General features: G+C 44.2%; 2 long non-coding RNA genes across 4 annotated transcripts in view; one reads left to right on the top strand and one right to left on the bottom strand.

Moving 5' to 3' along the window:
- The window catches only part of LOC106015327 (uncharacterized), a 48,692-nt gene that overhangs the window by 14,308 nt on the left and 14,892 nt on the right, over positions 1-19,492 (bottom strand). Inside the window, exon 4 of one of the 3 annotated variants that reach the window (XR_001187276.4) lies at positions 5,666-6,286. The exons of the other annotated variants lie outside the window; for them this stretch is intronic. This is a non-coding gene — a long non-coding RNA (uncharacterized lncRNA). Of the gene's footprint in view, positions 1-5,665; positions 6,287-19,492 lie in introns of those variants that run through there. 3 annotated transcript variants of the gene reach the window in all.
- LOC119715878 (uncharacterized) lies at positions 15,329-16,157 on the top strand. Its single transcript, XR_005263332.2, has 3 exons — positions 15,329-15,401; positions 15,928-15,943; positions 16,044-16,157. It is a non-coding gene; the product is annotated as an uncharacterized lncRNA (long non-coding RNA).

Below are 19,492 nucleotides of genomic sequence, written 5' to 3'. Positions count from 1 at the left end.
GTCTCTTTCCGGTGAATATACCACAAGCCTCTACATACCAGGCTGTTTTAAAGGGTTGCTCTCTTCACGGTTATCATCCAGAGACACAACAGACTAACACACAGGGGAACCAGGTTTCTCTTAGGATGAATCCCATGGCAGTAGAAACATTTCCACCAGTTGGTAGCATTTTAGACTAAAAGTCATCTGAGTTGATCTTTGGATCTTATTTTAAAGTAAACATGACTCTGGTAAAAAAAAAAAAAATACTGCAGAGGAACAGATCTGGATATTATTGTTACATCTGGGACAGCATAAGACTGATCAAAGCAATTTTAGTCTTTTGAGAAAAAGATTTGATGCTTCAGGGTTTTTGATGTTTGCCTTTATAGACTGAGAAGAGAAAAAAAAAAACATTCACTGATATGAAATTTGTTTTCCAGTTTGCTCCATTTCTTTGTTATTCCCCTTTTCCTGAAATACATGAGTCAGGTGCCAAAGATGAGATCCTCATAGCAGTAAGCAACCCCACTACCCTTTTAATTTGTTTTCAGATTAATTCAGATAATTTCAGGTGAGGCAGTGGGGGGGAGGGAGAAACACTTCCCAGGGAGGCTGGCAGGATGTAGAGGGTGCAGTGTGCCTCTCCCATGTAACATGGCTCATGATCTCCTCCAAAGGCCATGAAAGTCTATATTTCCTATACTAATTGCATTGGGTACGCAATGCTCTTAGCCTCTGCTACCTGTTCATGAAGATGTTGGGTTTTATAGCAACCACTGAAGAAGCTTGTTGCAAGGTGTTTTTTGTCAGGTTGGGCAGAGTGGAGATTCCTCAGACTTGACCTCTACTCCACAATTGTTAATGTAACAGAGACATGGGTGGAGGAAAAAACCTTTCCCTCTGCAGACCTGACAGAACCTGTTTAAAATCTGTTTGGAAAACAGGTTTGTTTCCAAACCCTGTCCAGTCCAGAATCTTATGGGTCAGGATTAAAGAGAGGAGAGGGACAGGTAACATTACAGCTAGGGTCTGCTACAGGCTATCTGATCAGGAAGACCCAGTATATGAGGCCCTCTTTAGATGGAAAGGAGCAGTCTCATTTTCACAAGCCCTGGTCCTCATGGGGGACTTTAAGCACCCTGATATCTGTTGTAGGGACAGCACAGCAGGGCAGAGGCAATCCAGGAGATTCCTGGAAAGTGTTGATGATAAAGTCCTTCTCCAATTGATAGAGAAAACAACAAGGAGATGTGCTATGCTGGAACTCATTCTCACCAACAAGGAAGGGCTGGTGGGGAAAGTGAAGTTCAAGAGCAGCTTTAGCTGTAGTGACCACAAAGTTATGGCATTCAAGACCCTTAGGGCAACAAGGAGGGCACCCAGCAAATTCACCATCCTGGACTTTAGAAGAGAAAACTTTGGCCTCTTCAGGGATCTGCTTGGTAGTGTACAATGGGATAAAGCCCTGGAGGGAAGTGGGACCCAAGAAAGATGGTTAATATTCAAGGATCACCTCCTCCAAACACAGGAGTGATACATCCCAACAAAGAAGTCAGGAAAAAACACCAAGAGGCCTGAATGGATGAACAAGGAGCTCCTAGAAAATTTTAAGCAGAAAAAGGAAGCTTACTGAAGGTGGAAGCAAAGACAAATAGCCTGGGAAGAATACAGAGAAATTGTCTGAGCAGCCAGGGATAATGTTAGGAAGGCTAAAGCCCTGATAGAATTAAACCTGTCCAGAGATACCAAGGGCAACAACAAAAGGTTCTACATAAGGGATAAAAGGAAGACTAAGGAAATTGTAAGCCTTCTGTAGAAGGAAACAAGAAATCTGGGCACAAAGATATGGAGAAAGTTGAGGTACTCAACAGCTTTTTTTCTTCAACCTTTACTAGAAAATATTCTAAACACACCACACAAGTTGCAGAAGGCAAAAGAAGGGACTGTGAGAATGATGAACCAGCCACTGTAGGAAAAGATTAGGTTCTAGACCATCTAAGGAACCTGAAAGTGCACAAGTCCATGGGACCTGATGAGATGCATCCACGGGTCCTGAGGGAACTGGAAGATGAAGTTAGCAAGTCACTATTAATCATATTTGAGAAGTTGTAACAGTCCTGTGAAGTTTCCACTAACTGGAAAAATGGAAATATAACCTACAGAAACGTAATTTCTAAAAAGGAAAGACCTGGGGAACTACAGGCCAGTCAGTCTCAGCTCTGTGCCCAGAAAGATCATAGAGCAGATCCTTCTGGAAGCTATGCTATAGCACGTGGAAAATAAGGTGATTGGTGACAGCCAACATGGTTTTACTAAGGGCAAATTGTGTCTGACAAATTGGATGGCCTCCTAAAACAGGGTTACAGCACTTGTGGATAGGGAAAGAGCAACTGACTGACATCATCTACCTGGATTTGTGCAAAGCATTTGTCACTGTCCCCCATGACATCCTTTTTTCTAAATTGGAGAAATGTGGATGTGACAGAAGGACCACTCAGTGGGTGAGGAGCTGTCTGGATGATTGCACTAAAAGAGTTGTTGTCAACAGCTCAATGTCCAGGTGGAGATCAGTGACGAGTGGTGTTCCTTAGGGGAAGTTATCAACAACACCAAGCTGTGTGGTGCCGTCAACACACTGGAGGGAAGGAATGCCATCCAGAGGGACCTGAATAGGCTTGAGAGGTGGGCCTGTGTGAACCTCATGAAGTTCAACAAGAGTAAGTACAAGGTCCTGCACCTGGGTCAAGGCAATGCCAAGCCAAATACAAGCTAGGTAAAATATGGATTGAGAGCAGCCTGAGGAGAGGGACCCGGAGGCATTGGTTGATGAGAAGCTCAGTAAGAGTCAGCAAGGTGTGCTTGCAGCCCATAAAGCCAACCGCATCCTGCACTGCATCAAACAAAGCGTGACCAACAGGTCAAGGGAGGCAATTCTCTCCCTCTACTCCACTCTTGTGAGACCCCACCTGGAGTGCTGTGTTCACTACTGAGGTTCCCCTGCACAAGAAGGACATGGACCTGTTGAAACTTGTCCAGAGGAGGGTCACAAAGATAATAAAAGGGCTGGAGCACTTGTCCTGTGAAGACAGGCTTAGAGAGTTGGGGTTCTTCAACCTAAAGAAGAGAAGGGTCTGGGGAGACCTTATAGTGGTCTTCCAGTACCTAAAGAGAGCCTACAGAAAAGCTAGAATGGGCCTCTTTATCATGGAGGGTAGTGATAGGACAAGGACTAATGGCTTTAAGGTAAAAGAGAGTAGATTTAGATTAGACATTAGGAAGAAATTCTTTACTATGAAGGTAGTGAGGCACTGGCACAGGCTGCCGGAGAAGCTGTGGATGTCCCATCCCTGGAAGCATTCAAGGCCAGGTTGGATGGAGCTTTGGACAACCTGGTCTGGTGGGAGCAGCACAGTCCCTGTCCATGGCAGGATGGGTTGGAATGCCATGAGATTTAAGGTCTCTTCTAACTCAAACCATTCTATGATTCTGCGATTTTGCAGAGACTTTTCTCTTAAAAAGTCTCTGAAAAAAGGGACTTTTCTCTGCTTCTGATTTTCATCAGAAATAACTGACATGCCCTGGGCATAATAAATACACCACACCACCACTACAGTCATTAATTACTACCAGCATCAGGCATATGATTTAGAACTGTTGTTCTCACACCAAGCTGTGTCAGTAACAAGCCCTGTGAAAGCAGACCACTGAAATATTTGCTGTTTTCCTTGTGGGTCATCTAGGATGGCAAGGACAACAAATTCAGAAATTTAAACTCAGTTATCTTCTAGCCAACCCCTGTGTGACCCCCCATTTAGGTCATCCATATTCTTCAAGTTACTTGGAAAACAAACCCAGATAAACTCACAGGAGCTATACCTTCTTATGTTTCATGTCATCTACTGACTCATATACACTATAACAAGAGACACCTTCTCCATCCCCCTGCCCCAGAATTACCCCTGTGGTGATATGACCACAGATGTTACAGCAATGTTACACCAGTCACTTATAGTGCAATCATAGGTCTGGGGAAATTACTAGATTTCTCGAGATCTGCCATAAGCGACGTACTATTTAGGCAGTGGTGACTGAGGTTGAGGCAGTATGGGTTGGCTCATGTCCTTTTCTACCACTGTGTGACAACTGGAAATTTACTTTTAAGCACGCTATTAAATAACCTTGAAATAACAGAGCTGAGACACCACTACTGAAATCCATCTGTGCCTGAGAACTGAAATATTTTTGAGAAACCCTTGCAGTATTTCTTTCTTTCTTCCTCAGAGCACGATAGGAAAAAATCCTCAATTCCTCCCTCCAGTACTGCCAGTTCTCCATTCCCTTCTTCAGAACAGGAAAACTACACATTGACTTAAGCACCAATAAAGTTCATAGGGGTGCCTGTATTTAAAACCAAGTTACAAACTGTTTGTGGCTGGCATCAGGTATTGGGTAACACTATAACCTAGTGAAAAATACCTTGGTGTCCAGCCTGAAATAAGGAAAGCCCTGGTTCAGCTGGAGCTCAATTCATTTCCAAAGTATCTGCTCTGTAGCAGATTTCCAGCTATCATCTCCACAGAATTACAGATTCTGAAGAATTTAGATTAGGAAATATCAAAACAAAGTGTTGCAATATTTTTCAATTAATAAAATAAACATTTGACTTTCAAATGTTGATTTTTCCGCTGTTTCAAAATGACAATCAAAACTGTCATACTTGAAGTCTCCCCTTTCAAAAGAAAACCTGAATAAATAGTCAAAGCTAACATTTGCTGATGAAGAAAAAATATTCCAGCTAGCCTAAGAGATGGGACCTTGTATAGCCAAAATATTTCAACAACTCTTTCCTCTACAGCCGGAAACTGGAACCACCTTCCCTCAGTCCTAGTGAGCCTGAAAGCACCAGGCAAAAACACATTAATTCACCCTTTTGCCAGTGGGGGAAGGAAAATGGGAAAAAGCAACACACTTGTTAAGGAGTAGGAGGTCTGTCAACAGAGCTAAGCAATGCTCCCTGTGTTCACTCCTAACAGAGATCTGCCTGAATGTGGGCACAGGTGCCTTTGCTGCAAGGTGCCTGGCCATGAATGCCAGTGATGCCTGGCAGCTGGTCCTGTCCCTTAGCACCCTTGTTCCCCTCCATAGCAAACCCCACCCACCAGAGAAGAGCTGTAACAGAGGGAGCAAAATGCTCCAGAGGCTACCTGCCATTACAAATCTTTTTTGTAATTACTGCTTTAAAATATCAATCTGGCAAATCTGCCTGTTTGAGCAACCTGGTTACACAGAACATCCTGACTACATACCCAATAGCTTTACTTTAACCTCCCCTTCTAAAAGGGAAAGAAAAAAGAAAAAAAAGTCCAAGAAAAATGTTTTCTTTATGAAGCCATCCAAACTTTTCATTATCTTTCTTTTCAAGGGAAAACTAATAACGGGAAACCACAGAAAGATACACTACATGGTCTCGTCCTCCCCGATGTTACTGAGAGCAGAGGAACATGAAACTAAATAAAGATGTTTACTGACAGACTAATAAACAAATGGGCCCATTTTGATGTAACCTTGATGAATGGAGCATCCAGGTGTTTTCAATAATGGCAATAAGCACTACAACTGAAAGTATTTCTGATTCAAGTATAATGCATTATTAGGCCATTAGAGGCTGAGTATAGAGGGCCATTTGTGCTCAGCCCTATCAATAATGCTCCTTCCCAGCCTACATTTAGGCCAGGGGAATTAGTCATACAGATATTCTATTTAATAAAAACCTAAAGAAGACGCATCAAGAATCGCATTACATTTTAACAGGGTTACAGTAGTCCAGGAGGACCACAAGTTTAATTTTCATAAGAGCATTCATTCCTCAATTATGTCAAACATGAAAATGTAAATGGCAAATTTAATGCTAACAATATCCCTCAAAGCACATTGGCAGGTAGCAACCATTATGTTGAGTGAATGCCGGCTGCATAACAAGCAACCCCAAACTAGATGGCAGGGGATTAAAATTGCCAAGCTGAGCTCTGTTGATTACAGCTGCACATGGCTGAAAATATCTTTTGTAATATGCATGTGGACTAAGGGCGGCTTCTATCCTCCCAAAGAATTCGCTGACCACGCAGGAGTTGCTATTAGCGTTGGCCGAAAGCAGTAGTTGCAAGATGCAATAGGAGCTACCCTTTGGGTCCTTGGAAGCAAGTGCAATGAGCCAAATTCATCCCCGGATGCAGTTCCACCAAAGAGGAGGGAGGTGAGCACACAGTGCTGCCGCACTGGCTGCTTCTTGCACAAATAGGAGTGCCTGCATGGGGAAGAGAAAGAGATGGTGGAGGCTGGGCACTGGAATCGTGCTTCAGTCTCCTAAATGGCACAAGGTGAAAAAGCAATTTGGATGGTCACACTAATTCTTGAAGGTACCTCCCCAATATCAGCCATCCAAACCACAGAGTGAAACACAAACAAAAGGGATAAAATTGCAGATTATACTCTATACCTCCCGAGTACAGACCAAACCTCTTCCTCTGCAAGTGTTTGACTTCCCTGTCATGCCAGGAGCAATCTGGGACTCCAGCGCTGTTCCATGTAAAATAATGGAAACAGGAGTCAGACGTGCAGCGCACAAAGCACCAAGCCCCTGCCAGAGCCCTACAAGGAAGATGCATTACTTAATGTACACCGTGGTATTAGGCAGCACCACTGAACAAATGGAGCCAGGGTATCTTGGTGACATTCACAGTTCAAACCAGCGAGCTGCATTAGTTCCTGCTGGTTTCCATCTCTGCTGGCAGAGCAGAAAGTATCGCTGCTGCTGCAGTTCCCAAAGAGTTCACTCAGCACACCCAGCTTCATCCCTCTTACTGAAGTCACGGGAAGTACGTTTCTGCATTAAAGCCACTTCTACATATGCTTCTGTGTACCCTCTTTTAGATGTATTAATAAGATGACATAAATGCATAAATGTGTGCACATTAGCAGATTTAATGAAAATATTAACAGACATTTTCCATTACAGACCCATTATTACAGGCTTGTTGTGTAGCAAGGAAATTTGTTTTTTCAAGATTTGCAAAACAAAACATTAATTCTGGATGGATATCCATTCTGTTTTCTGATGTAGGAAATGCCACACAGGCACATCATCTTCCTGACATCTCCAAAGCTATTCACAAAGCCAAGTTCTTCTGAAACTAAACAAGAATGGGATGCTTAACAATATTGTGTTTTTCAGTAGCTTTTTAAGAACAAGCATGAATTAATAAGTAGTGTTTTATTTCGGTAATATTTTTGGGCTTTTTCTTTGTGGAAATATCTAAAACACATACATAAAGAGATCTGAAGATCACAGTTGTATTTTCTCAGAGATATGCCACAAAAACCTCCAAATGCAGCAATACGTTAGCTTAAGTGGGAAATTATCTCACTGCCATTCATGCTGCCTAGTTTATACCTAGATTTGTACAACCAGAAATTGCATCAGGTGTCACTGCTTTGAACCATGCAGCTGCTGCTACATCTGTAACAAGAACCAAAGAACACTTATACAACCTACAGCTGAGAGCTAAGGAAAATTGTTGCATTGTTTTATTAATTTATAGTCAGAAGTAAATTCTGATCACGTGTTTCAGTTCAGTCTCCAGGTGAAGATAAGGAAGTTGGGTGAAGAAACTCAAAGCAACTGTCCCACGGCTGTTTCTACCACAAAAATGATGGATTTTATGCAACTAGAAACCACAAGACAAGGTGTCAGAATATATTACAATAGGTCAGCACTTCAGATTAGCTGACCCTGTGACTTCCACTGTAGCTCTGTGTGGGACAGGATGGTAAAGGAGAGGAGCCCATCCACCTCGCTGGGACATGCACTTGTCTTGAGCTGCAGTGGACATAGATCTCTTGCACTGGTGTCCACAGACTGCCAGGAAAAGAAGCAGTTTGTGCACAAGCCTGGTCCTTCAGATGATCTGAATGAGTAAGGCAGTGCTGAACAGCTTCCCCAGCAAAGGAAGGATAAGCGATTGGCAAATAGCTTGAGGGAGAACAAGCAGGAGTTAGCATTAAGGTTCTTTATTCTGGTAAAGAGGATCTGGGGTACTCTGGTTTACACCAGTACTATGGCCCCTATCTCCAAGCTAATCTCCTTGTCTTGAGGCACCATCCACCACACGGCTTCCCACCATCAGACAGCACCAAGGACAGCCTGGTGATGTTGGCCAAGCGGCCTGTCTCAGCCCACATCAGACAATTAGTCGGGAACAAGCCCTGTGCTGCACCACCTGGCGTATCCCAGGGGCTACCAGGTACCCCCAGCACCACCCATGGCAGAACAGGGTCCAAAAGCACTGCGAAAGCCTGGATTCTGCATACCCTGAAGATCTTTAGATACTGCTTTCTGCTCGTCTTTATCTGTCCCCATGCTCTCATTTTCTTCCTTTTGCTCAGACAACACTAATTAAATCTCTGTCTTTTCCATAGGCCTTTCTTTCACCTCCTTTTTGTCATCCCCCAGTCCCTCCAAGTCAGCTGGTTGACCGCAGACTCCTGCCATTGGCAGAGCCTCCGCTGCCCTCTGTCACCTGGTCAGAGTCACTCTTCACCTGCCCTTCCTCCTGCCACCGCTCACTCTTCCACCTCGCCCCTGTTTGGCACTGCACCTCTACCGTACCAAGCCAATTCTTACCCAAACCAAAATCTTGGCATCATCAAATTCATATTTTTGGAATATCAAAAGATCAAAAGCCATTTAAATCCCACAACTGATACTGCAACTCAAACCTGTCTTTTTTTGTTTCTTGTTCATTTGTTTTTCCAACTATCCCAAACCTAGCAATTCATTCCTTAACAGATAAAGCATACATGTGTTACCAACTGGCTTGGTACACCCAGGAACCAGCCCTGACTCCCATTATACAAAATAAAGATTCTGATGCCAAATTGTCCTATGTGCTAATTACTTCTAATGTTTATGCTGCACAAGAGAGAAATTTGCAATAAGCAAGCTACAAGTGGGATTTTACCATCTGTCAATTTATCCTTTCGACAAGTTGGCAATGACAAAGAATGAGGCATAATAGCATAAGCAAGATTTTGGAGATGCTAAAAATGCACAAAGATTTAACTTTCTTATCTCTTGAATGCCTTCCTGGTAACAGGAGAAATGATTCTGCATCTTGGCCAGTAGCAGTGACAACATTTTGCTTTGGAATTGACCAGCTCAGAAGGCAATTTCCAACATGACCTGTCACTGGCTAACCTAACAAGCAATCATTCAGAAAATGCTGAAGATAAAAGATCACAGAATGGCTGATGTTGGAAGAGACCTCTGGAAGCCCTATAGTCCAACCCCTCTGCTCAAGCAGGGTAACCTAGATCTGGTAGCACAGGACCATGTCCAGTTGTCTTTTGAATTTCTCCAAGGAGAAAGAGATCAATCAGAGATTAGAAGCAAAGAGGACAAAAAAAAAAAAAAAAAAAAACCATAGTTATGAAAAGTTAGTGAATGGAAAACATTTAGAAACAATTTTTTTGTGAAAATCCAGTCGTACGCAGCTAAGTTGTTTTGCATGAGCATTTTGGTAGGAGTGAATCACATTTTTGGAGACTGCTCCTCAAATTTCTGAGGACACAGAGAAATACACCACGACCTTATTTTTTTCTTGGTGTAACTGAAAACTTCAAGGGAGCTTGGTTTTCCAGCATTGTAGAAGGGTTTGAGCTTTCTTTAAGAGCCTGTAATAGCAGTCACACACTCCAAACCCAGCAGATGTGCTTTTGTGATGATGGGTTCTTGTTATTTCAGTCTCTGTGGCCCAGCTTTCCTCCAAGAACCACTGTGGGGACTAGCCCAGAATAAGTGCTGCATGAGAGCTGCAGCATGAGAGCCGCTCTGGCCAGATGCAACCGTGTCATCACCTGCTTTCACTAGCCCCAGGTGAGGGTTGGTTCTCACACCGGTTCTGGATTTCAGCAAAAAAATGGGTTGTTTTATGGTGGCTTCACAGAACCCTGAAGTCACCTGTTCCAAAGTAGCATATGGACATGTCCGCAAGCCCAGATGCTGAACCAGCACCACCAAAAGTAGGGTTTCCTGGTGGGTTAACACCTTGACCTTGACTCCTAACCCAGCCAAGGAGGGGACCCAAGCTCTGACCTCCAAGCTCAGCTGCCACTTACCAGGAACCCTTCATGTGGAGGTGGCTGTGTTTTCTTTTCTGAGGTGGGTTATTTTAAGCCCATGTCAGATGCTGTCAGTCACCAGGCTGACAGAACTGCTTGGACCCCGGGCTTTGCTTTCTGTGTCCCACGGGGAGCTTCACAAGCAGCCCACAGCCATATTGGCATATGGCTATCACCACTCCGCTCCCCAGACGTCTTAGACTCATAAACCAGTAATTGAAAGGCAAGTTCAGTGCTGCTGTTTGCAGAGAGCCATGACCGGTGAATGATTACCCCAGCAGGCAGTGCTACAGAGGTGGTGAAAGAGTCTATTAGACTGCTTAGTCTAAGGCAGCACGGAGTGTTAATGCAAGCTCTCTGCAAACAAATACTCCATGCAGACAACCCAAGAGCAGCAGCTGGGGGGCTCCTTTCTCCACTGTCACCTCTGGGGGTGTCATCACAAGTGCAGCACTCACCCAAGGCATGCACAGAGCTAAGTGACAAGGACTGGGAGGACAGGCAGGGAAGGAGCAGTCCTCACACCCTGGTTTTAGCTCTTGTGAATGGGGAAAAGCAGAGGAAGGGGAAGATTGCTGTTGCTTGCTAGCCAAGAGCTGCCCCCATCCTGTAAGACGGCGTGCCTCCAGGACTCATTCCCACTAACCAACAGATACCCATGAACACAGGCAACCCTCAGGAAGAGGTGAACATCACCCCATTCAGGGATCAGGGAAATGAGCAGGACCAGGTCCAGCCTAAGTCCCCCACCAGCACCCCTATGGGATGCCTGCTCAGACCCTTTCTCACCAGCCACAAAGTTCGTGGAAAGTGTTCTCCAGCTGAGCAAGGCGGGGGGGAGCTGAAAACCCCAGCACCTATCCTCACCCCATGGCGCAGTGCTCGTACCTGCTGGGGTCCCACAGACAGCCCTGGAAGCCGCACAATGCAGGAAGAAAAGGAGAAAGGCATGGGATGTGTTTCACGGCCCACCTTCTCAGTAATCAACATTCAAAAAAAGCTGTTTGCCATCAATGGATGCATTACTTTATATCTCCAACAACTTGTGAATAATCGTGACACAGAAAGACTCCAGGCTCCTTTGAACGGCCAGCAGAGCAGACTTGCTGCAGTGCAAATGTCCTGCCATGGAAAAATCCTTATAGATAACTTTCATCCTTCTACAAATATTTAGTCGTCAAGCAATATTCTGTATAATACATCAGAAGAATTTTAAATATTTTTATATTATTGTATGAGATGCTTTACCATATCCAGGTCGGTGCCTTCAAGTGGACTCTTCTCTCACCTCATCCTTTTTCTCATCAAGAGGCTGATCTGACGACATTTGCAAGTTTGGAATTAACCTTGTTTCTATTTTATCAGCTCTGCTGTTACCATGGCTCTGGAAAAGAGTTCAGGTCACCTCGTTCCCAGTTGTTTTGACACAAAAGCAACAAGACACCAAATGCTGTTTTGGGAAGAAAAAGAAAAAAAAAGGGGGGGGGAGGGGAAGAAGCTTGGAAGTAAAATCTTACAAAATAGAAAATAGTGCAAAAGTAATCCTTGGGATCTGAAGGAAGAGATTTCACCAAAATTATACCTCAGGTTAAGATTTTAGTTGGACAAATCAGTTACTCAAAGGAAAAGTCTTGTTTAGGGAAAGCTGGAGTTGAAGTCAGACTGTTTCATCCAGTGTCCCTCAGTGCAGAGAAACCTGTGTAACCCAGTCCAAGTCAGATCTGACAAATTCATGGACTATCCCTCATTATTTCTCCTGCTCCAACACTATCCATGCAAACTAACAGAGATGCCAGCTGGCACCATAGGAAAACCTGGCCCTAAAGGCACAATTGAGAGGCAACAAAAGCGGGTGCTACCCTTTAGGCCTTTAGGAGCTGTAGGCTGGCCATGCAAGTGGAGGGGCTGAGCAGCTGGTGGGACACCTGGAGGTGGTGGTCCCTGCCCAGGGCTGGAGCTGCCCATGAGGAACCAGCATCATCTCTGCATTTCTGCAGAGAACAAACCGCCACAAGGGAGCCAGGTTGCTCAGACTCCACTCCTGAGCATGGGACCCATCTCAGTCTCCCCCAAGACTGGAGGCCCTAATTGCCGCAGAAACCCCCAGCAGCATGATGGTGTGGCTCAGGAGCTGTTTCTCCAAGGTGAGACCCCCTGCTGTTGTCAGCCCACGTTACGGTCCGACAGATCCTGCCTTGTGATTCTGCCCAGCGAGGATGCCCTGTGGCATAAGCTCATCATATGACTGCACGCTGTGCACATCGGGGTAACCATGTGGAAGAGCTAATTACAAGACAGGAAAATAGAGCACGAGCTCAGAGGAAGCAAACTTTCAGCACACAGCAAAACCAATCATGCACTCTTTAGCAACTGTGCCTTTAGCAAGAAAATTAGCTGTTGCAGCAGCACCTGGATTAAAAATCTCTCTCTTCTCCTCTCAACTTCTGCTACTGCTGCAGCACAGCTCAGTGGAAGTCCAAGCAACTCTAAGTAGAAACCTCCCTCATTAACAGTTCAGGACACTCAAGCACATGCTTCAATTCAGGCATACAGGTAACCTTACTGTCTTCATCAGGATGGCTTACATGTTTTTTATTAGGCATATAAGTGAGAACCTTGCTGTGTCAGATCCAAAAATTCATACTTTCTTCAAGATCAAAGGTAGCATGCTAGCTCCTACCACCAAATACACATGGCTGCAGTTTATTTGCTTTACACTGACTACATTTGAGTGGGTTGAAGTCTAGTCTGCTAGCCAAACTAAGCTCCCTCCCTCCTGTGATTTTTTTTTTGAGTATGCCAGCAGAACAAATTGCCTTTTGACAGTGCAGATTTGCAGATGAAATGCTGGAATAGTTTGCAAATTGCTGTCATTTCAGTATTTTAGTACTACAATCTGAAATAGGGCTAAGTGAGATGTTAAGTGAGTTAGAATAATGTTTTCATTGGCACCAAGACACCTTATGATCCCCCGCCCTGAGGTTTAGCAAGATGGAAGAACGAACTGCCAGACGGTGATTCTTTTTGACTTGGGAGTCTACTTTTAGTACTACTGTTTGCTTTGAAATCTCTACACCGGGAAAACTGAAGAACAAAACACCTCTGAAATACCTTCCCCTTCTGACCTGCCCCCCATCCAAATTATCACTGAAGCTGCAAGCGTCACCCTTCCTAGCTAATAGAGAAGCTTGAACAACAGCGTCACAGTCACATGAAAATGGGCTTAGGCATAGATGTCTGCAGATAATAAAAGCTTGCTTTTGGCCTGCTAGCTTTGCAAACACAGCTCCAGGTCAAGGGTGAAAACATGTAGAGCTGTCAGATCATGTTGGGATCTCAGTGGATCAGCTGCGACTTGGGGAGAGGATCAAAGCACCCACAGCCTGCTACCTACTGCTGGGCTGAGCAGCAAATATGCATAGAACAACTCAACGGCATAAACCTCTAGGAAAGGCAGAGAAGCAGCTACAGCCAGCTCACAGGCAAGACCTGATCTCCAAGAAGCTGTACAAGGGACCTGAAAGCTGAGATGTCACACGTATGGCAGCAGCACTTGGGAAATGATCCTCTGGTATCCACCATCAGTGGGGTGGCTGTACTCAGACTGAGGACTGGGGATCAGCTGAGGACAGTACAATATCTAGCAATGCAGATCTGCTTTGTGAAGTGCGCTGGCAGCACTCACGCAAATAGAAATGCACGCCTATATGCACACATACCTATCTATTCTTATATTAAATTCTAGTGCTTTTTGGTGCAGGTTGAAAAATAGGCAGCAGTCAGATACAAGTGACATTCCAGAAGATTTATGAGACATAAATGATGGTCTTGCTCAGAAATGTGATTAAGGAAGAAGAAATTCCTTGAGGGATTCTTGCCATCTCAGCAATTCCCAGTTGAAATTGCCTTACTTAACATGCACCAGCCTTTGCATCCAGATTTCTTACGATGCATACTGCAAAGTGAAGCTTGAATGCAGAAGCCAAACTCGTGTTTCCAATGAACGTGTCATCCATTGGCAACCAAAAAGCCTCAAATGCTTCAAAGCAGACCCAAGATCACTGTCAGCTGAAGACAACAGTTTAATACTGCAAGAGCACAAACTGAGGCAGAATGTGGTTTTATGTCAGTCCTTGCTAACTTGCTCCACTGTGGGTGCCAGAAGCATTGCAGGACCCAGATAATCCCTAAACATAACCAGAAAGGAAAGCCAAGCCACACATTTTGGATAAACTATCAACAAGGATCATGTTTGTCAAGTAAAAGGTTGTTGCGCATTTTCAGTGCTATTTCACTTTAACCTTTATCACCCATGTTCGCTCAGATTGAATAACCAGAACCAGAGAAAGTTTTCCACTAACACACCCATAAATGTATCTTTTTTTGGGAGCAATGGAAAACTTTTAAGGCACTTAGATGCCATGAGGATGAGCATGGCATTAAAAAATGTAGATAGATAAGATAAGGCAGAGAGGATCGTCTGGCAGAAGTCAGCAGCTGTAATTTGACATGATAATTCCCCTTGTGAAGGCTGGGGCAGGGGCAATGTGGCTCTCACATCTTCCATTAGCAGGGTAACAAATACAAAATACTCATCAAAGAGTCCTGTAAAAATCACTCTTTCTCACTAGCCAATGTCTAGAGCTGCCAATAGAGTCTAATACTCTTAAAGGGAGGCTGCAGAGTGGACAAGGACAGCATCAAGCACTGACAGCTCATCAAAGCTCAGACACTAAGTGAAAGCAGGGTCAGTGATTGAATTAGGACATTGGTGGTAAAAACACAGCGGGGAGGAAAAGACGAGATCATTAAGCACACAAACGTTACAGAGCGGTAAAGTAAAAATGAGCTTTGTTTGTATGCCACCTTCCTTGCCTCTAGCTATGAGATCTCAGAGGAAAGAGAAGTCATCCTAATGTCATCTCCTGAACACAAGGGACCAGGCCCACCTGTATCACACAGGTGAGGCAAGGAACCATCCTGCCCCAGCCCTGCATACCTCATCAGCTCCAGTGGGGTATATACAGAAATATCTCCCAGAAAAAGAAGTGTCCCGAGGAGAGGAAGAAAACACAAAGGCAAGTCTTGTCATGTGTTTTTTTAAAGAAACAACTCCAGAAGAACCATTTCTCCACACGTTTCAGAAAATGTGGACTCATTTAATTTTTGTAGGGTTTCTTTGTTCACCGAAGGAACGACACCTCTGCAGCCACAGCCACAATCCAAGCAGGAATGCAGTTCAGGTAATTTAAACCAGGAAAACCTCACCCCTCAATACAGAAGTTTGAGTACAAAGGGATAACCTTCCTAGAGCTCATAGAGAGAGAGAGAGCAAGAAAGCTATTTTGACTTTTCTATGCAATTACTGGCTGGACTCATTCCTGTAGAAAGTTTGTATAAAGGAAAAAAAGAAAGCATACAGTATTATTTTTATTTGTAAAGGTCTTGAATAAATTTCAAGAGCTATTCCTAGAGCTCAAGTGCACAAAGCTAACCACGACCTCTAAGATAGCCTAGGACAATGAAATACCTTTGGCTCAAAGCTAACCACGACTTCTAAGATAGCCTAGGACAATGAAGATAGCCTAGGACCTTTGGCTCAGGCTGAGATGCCTGGAGGTCCTCCAAGGCAAACGGGCTTGCACAGTCCTTCCCTCAACTCCTTCCCAGCTCCATTGTCTTGCTCAGACAAGGATCTTAACTGCTTACAAAGTGAACTGACCGAACTCACCTCCACCTAAGGCTCAACAAGGTTTGTTTCTCTTTCAGGAGCATCTTGTTTCAGGTGGGTTGGCAGCACAGCAGAACAGCCCAGTGTTGCCTCCAAGGAGCCCAGGCTCCTCTCATCCATAAACCTTCAGTCGTGTCTCTCCACCCACATTTAGACCTGAGCTCCTTGCTGGTCTGCAGAAGGTGTGAAATGCCAGGAGACCGCAGCCACGAGACACGCAGAGGGAAGTGGGAAGGGCAGGCACAGATCCAGCTGTTGCTCAGGTACGTTGGTTGCCAGAAGCAAAGCAGAGGCTACAAACCACACTGTAATACCATCTTGACAGAGCAACCCCATTTCTCCAGCCTACACCAACAACCGCTTGGCCTGCCTCCTTCCCCACAGCTAGTGCTCAGCTTCCAAGGGAAAGCCCAGGTGCTGCCCCTTAGGAGCACTGGAGGTCAGGCAGCCATGCAGGTACCAACACCCTCCTCACTGGGATGAGATAAATGAGCCGGAAATAAACCAGCTTTCCTGCCCCAGTCAGTCTTGATCAATAGGATCAGGGATACTTCTGCAAATGTAGTGTTAGCCCTTCGAGTTGGACACTGCTCCCCACTGGGCAGCGATGTCTGGATCCTTGTATTTCCAGGTGCTTAGTCAATGCTGCACCCCATGCATCCTGATGCGCTGGGAAGTACCTGTGGTGCTTTGCCCAGCATCAGCACCCATCCCCCTGTCTGGGGCAGCCATACACAGCTTAATAGTTAAAAGTGTGCTCAGCTGAACAGTCTTAAAATAAAAGACCATCATTCCACAGATTCCCCCCTGGCTGCCATTGGCACCCTAGTGCACAACAGATGCTGTTCAAAGCTCCAAATTAATTTCTGCAGAAGTAAACACAGATATAAAATATAAATCCTTCCACAAGAAAACTGAGATGTAATTTACAGTAGAGGCACAACAAAATGCTACAAGAAAAAGGGTTTTATTTGTATTTGTATATATTTTATCTATTTTATATATATGTATGTATGTATATGAGTGTTTTACATTAGCAAGAGGTTTTACTATAGAAAAAAAAAAAAAGTCCTATCTTACTGGGGTAGAAAGGTCAAGGTATTTTAAACTAATTTTTCCACAATTTGTGTCTGACAGAAACTGATGCTGTCTAGGTAAGTACCACTATCTTGGGATGAGCTCAGGGCCAGCAAAACAAGGTGATAAGGCAGGGACATCATCTCAAAACCAATAAATCTCCTTCCCAGATGGCATTTTTATCTGAGAGTGCCAAAAGAAGCTAGACAGGAAATTTGTGGACCTATATCACGGTAAACTCATTAAGAGTAAGTGAGTTTCTGAAAGACTAAAAGCGAGTTAATCTGGTGCCTCTGATTAAAAAAGGACCTCAGCACTTCAGTTCCACCAGCCTAAGGTTTAATGCATAAAATAATTCAATCCAAAAGTATTGAGTCTCACAAATATCTACGAAGAAGATAGCATAACTAGCTTGCATTTTAAAGAGGTCCTGAAACAACGTGCTAAAATGAACGAGCACAGCAGTACAGGCATCAAAGCTTTCCTGGCTGGACTGAGAGGACTCCTGCTCAAAGTATCTCTGAATAACCCCCCAGAGTTTAATTAGAAGGCAAAACCATGAAAGCACAGGGTGAAGTGGGAGCACTATAGCACCAGAGCTTTTCTCTGAAGCAGTCCAGTCCTTCCACTGTGTTTCAAGAGGTGAGATGCTGTAACCCCAGCTAGAGATGTGGTCCGTGATCCAAATGGAGTGAAACAAAGGGCACCAGGAATCCACGTATAGCAACAGAGCCCTACTGACCACATCAGCTATTGGCCCAGCTTTGACGCCAAAATTGGGGCCACTTGGCCTACAGTGGGCCATCACCCTACTCTCATCTCACTCACTGCTTGGCTGTGGACATCAGTGACAGGGGAATGGGTGAGCTTTCCTTGCTCCAACATCAGCTCCTCAGACAGTGCCACTAAGACCACTGGAGTCCGAGTTGACCAGACTGTAGCCATAGGTCACACAACTGAAAGGTATCAGAAATTAGGATCTCACCCTTTTGTTCTCACAGAAAGGCTACATCAAGCATTGTTCAAAATTTCCTAGTATTATTATTGGATGGATTCAAGCAGCCATCATGACCACTTTTCAAACTTGCAATGCTGATCTTCCTCAGCAATAGGAGAGAGCAAGCAAATATTTACCTTGCTATATTTTCTGAAGACAATAAAAGCCTTTCCCATGTACTTTTGCAATTGTAGCCATAAAGCATTTGTACAAGAAGCACACAGTTGGCAGAGGAAGCCTATTTTATTCTTAAAACTGATATTTAACTAATGCTCAGAAATGCATTTATGTAGTCTGGTGCTCTGTTACACTGATGTATTAATAATGAAATTGCAGCTCTCCAAGAAAGTAATGAACATTAACAATGGAAGTGGAATCAGAATCCTATAATGCAAGAAATACTGCTGGGTCAGCTGGACGTAGAAGGTGCATCAGTGATTTCAGTAAGAACATGAAAGGACCATAACGATAATGACTCATGCTGCATTTACATTGTTAGTGCCCTTCAGCCAGAAAGTGCTCTCTGGACTTTATAAACTTCCAGGCCAGGAGATACTAAACTCCAGCATAAGGATGCTGTTGAGAGACTTCTCTAAACAGGGAGTTAATCAGGTGGAGGAGGCTCTGTAAGGCTCATGTTTAGGATGTGGGTATGACATCGCAGAAAATCTTTCTCGCAGAAAGAGCTTTTTGAGGCTTTTGGCTCCTGTGAAACACCCTCACCGCTCAGCAGCTGCAGCCAGATTTTGCATCAATATACCTCTAAGCATAGGTGAACTTGGTAGCCAAAAGAAAGCCAGGCTGAATCATACATCTTTAATAATTTAGACAATAAATGCATAAATCCATTTTAAAAAACATATATCCCATGAAGTCTTATGTGCACAGTTGTATTGCTGCTTGTAGGTTTATAGACTAGGGAGCTTCCTTGTATTTGCAATATTGTGACTGAGAGCATTGTCAACCAAAGAAAGGTATGTTGGAATTGCATCCTTCCCCAGTTTGAAGGGAATCTGTAGTCCCAAATAACTACAGGTCAAGAAACATCAACACTTCTATTAACCGCTACTGACTTAGAATTCAAATCATGACACCCAAATACAGATATTTCTAGTTTCATGCTACAAGAGGTGAGTGGACTTTATGTCACAGAACAATAGCAGACCATGAATCTTCCTATCCTACACAGGCTGTCTTGAGTTTACTGGTAGTCTGGAGGCTTTTTTTTTTCTCCTGTCTGTCTCTAAACAGATCCTAATCTTCTTTGATTTTCCATGCATGAGTGGTTAGGCTGAATGAGCAGATCTGTTATCAGCTGCAAGGAGTCTGGGCTTACAGCTGTTGACTGATAACTCTCTCTGCAAAACCCCCACACAGTGCACCAGTCTTGCTTTTTGCTTATCCTCCTGCAGGATCCCAGGCCAAAGTTTAGCATGAAGGAGCCTCTGCCTTGGTGCTTGTTCCTCTCAAAAGCTTTCCCATGCCTGCCCACCAGACCTGAGGTGTGATAATATACCAAGCACTGAGCT

Source organism: Anas platyrhynchos, chromosome 2 (assembly GCF_047663525.1).
Source record: "Anas platyrhynchos isolate ZD024472 breed Pekin duck chromosome 2, IASCAAS_PekinDuck_T2T, whole genome shotgun sequence".
Taxonomy (NCBI): Eukaryota; Metazoa; Chordata; class Aves; order Anseriformes; family Anatidae; genus Anas; species Anas platyrhynchos.
Note: the sequence above shows the minus strand (reverse complement) of the source record. Positions and strands in the feature narration are given on the sequence as shown.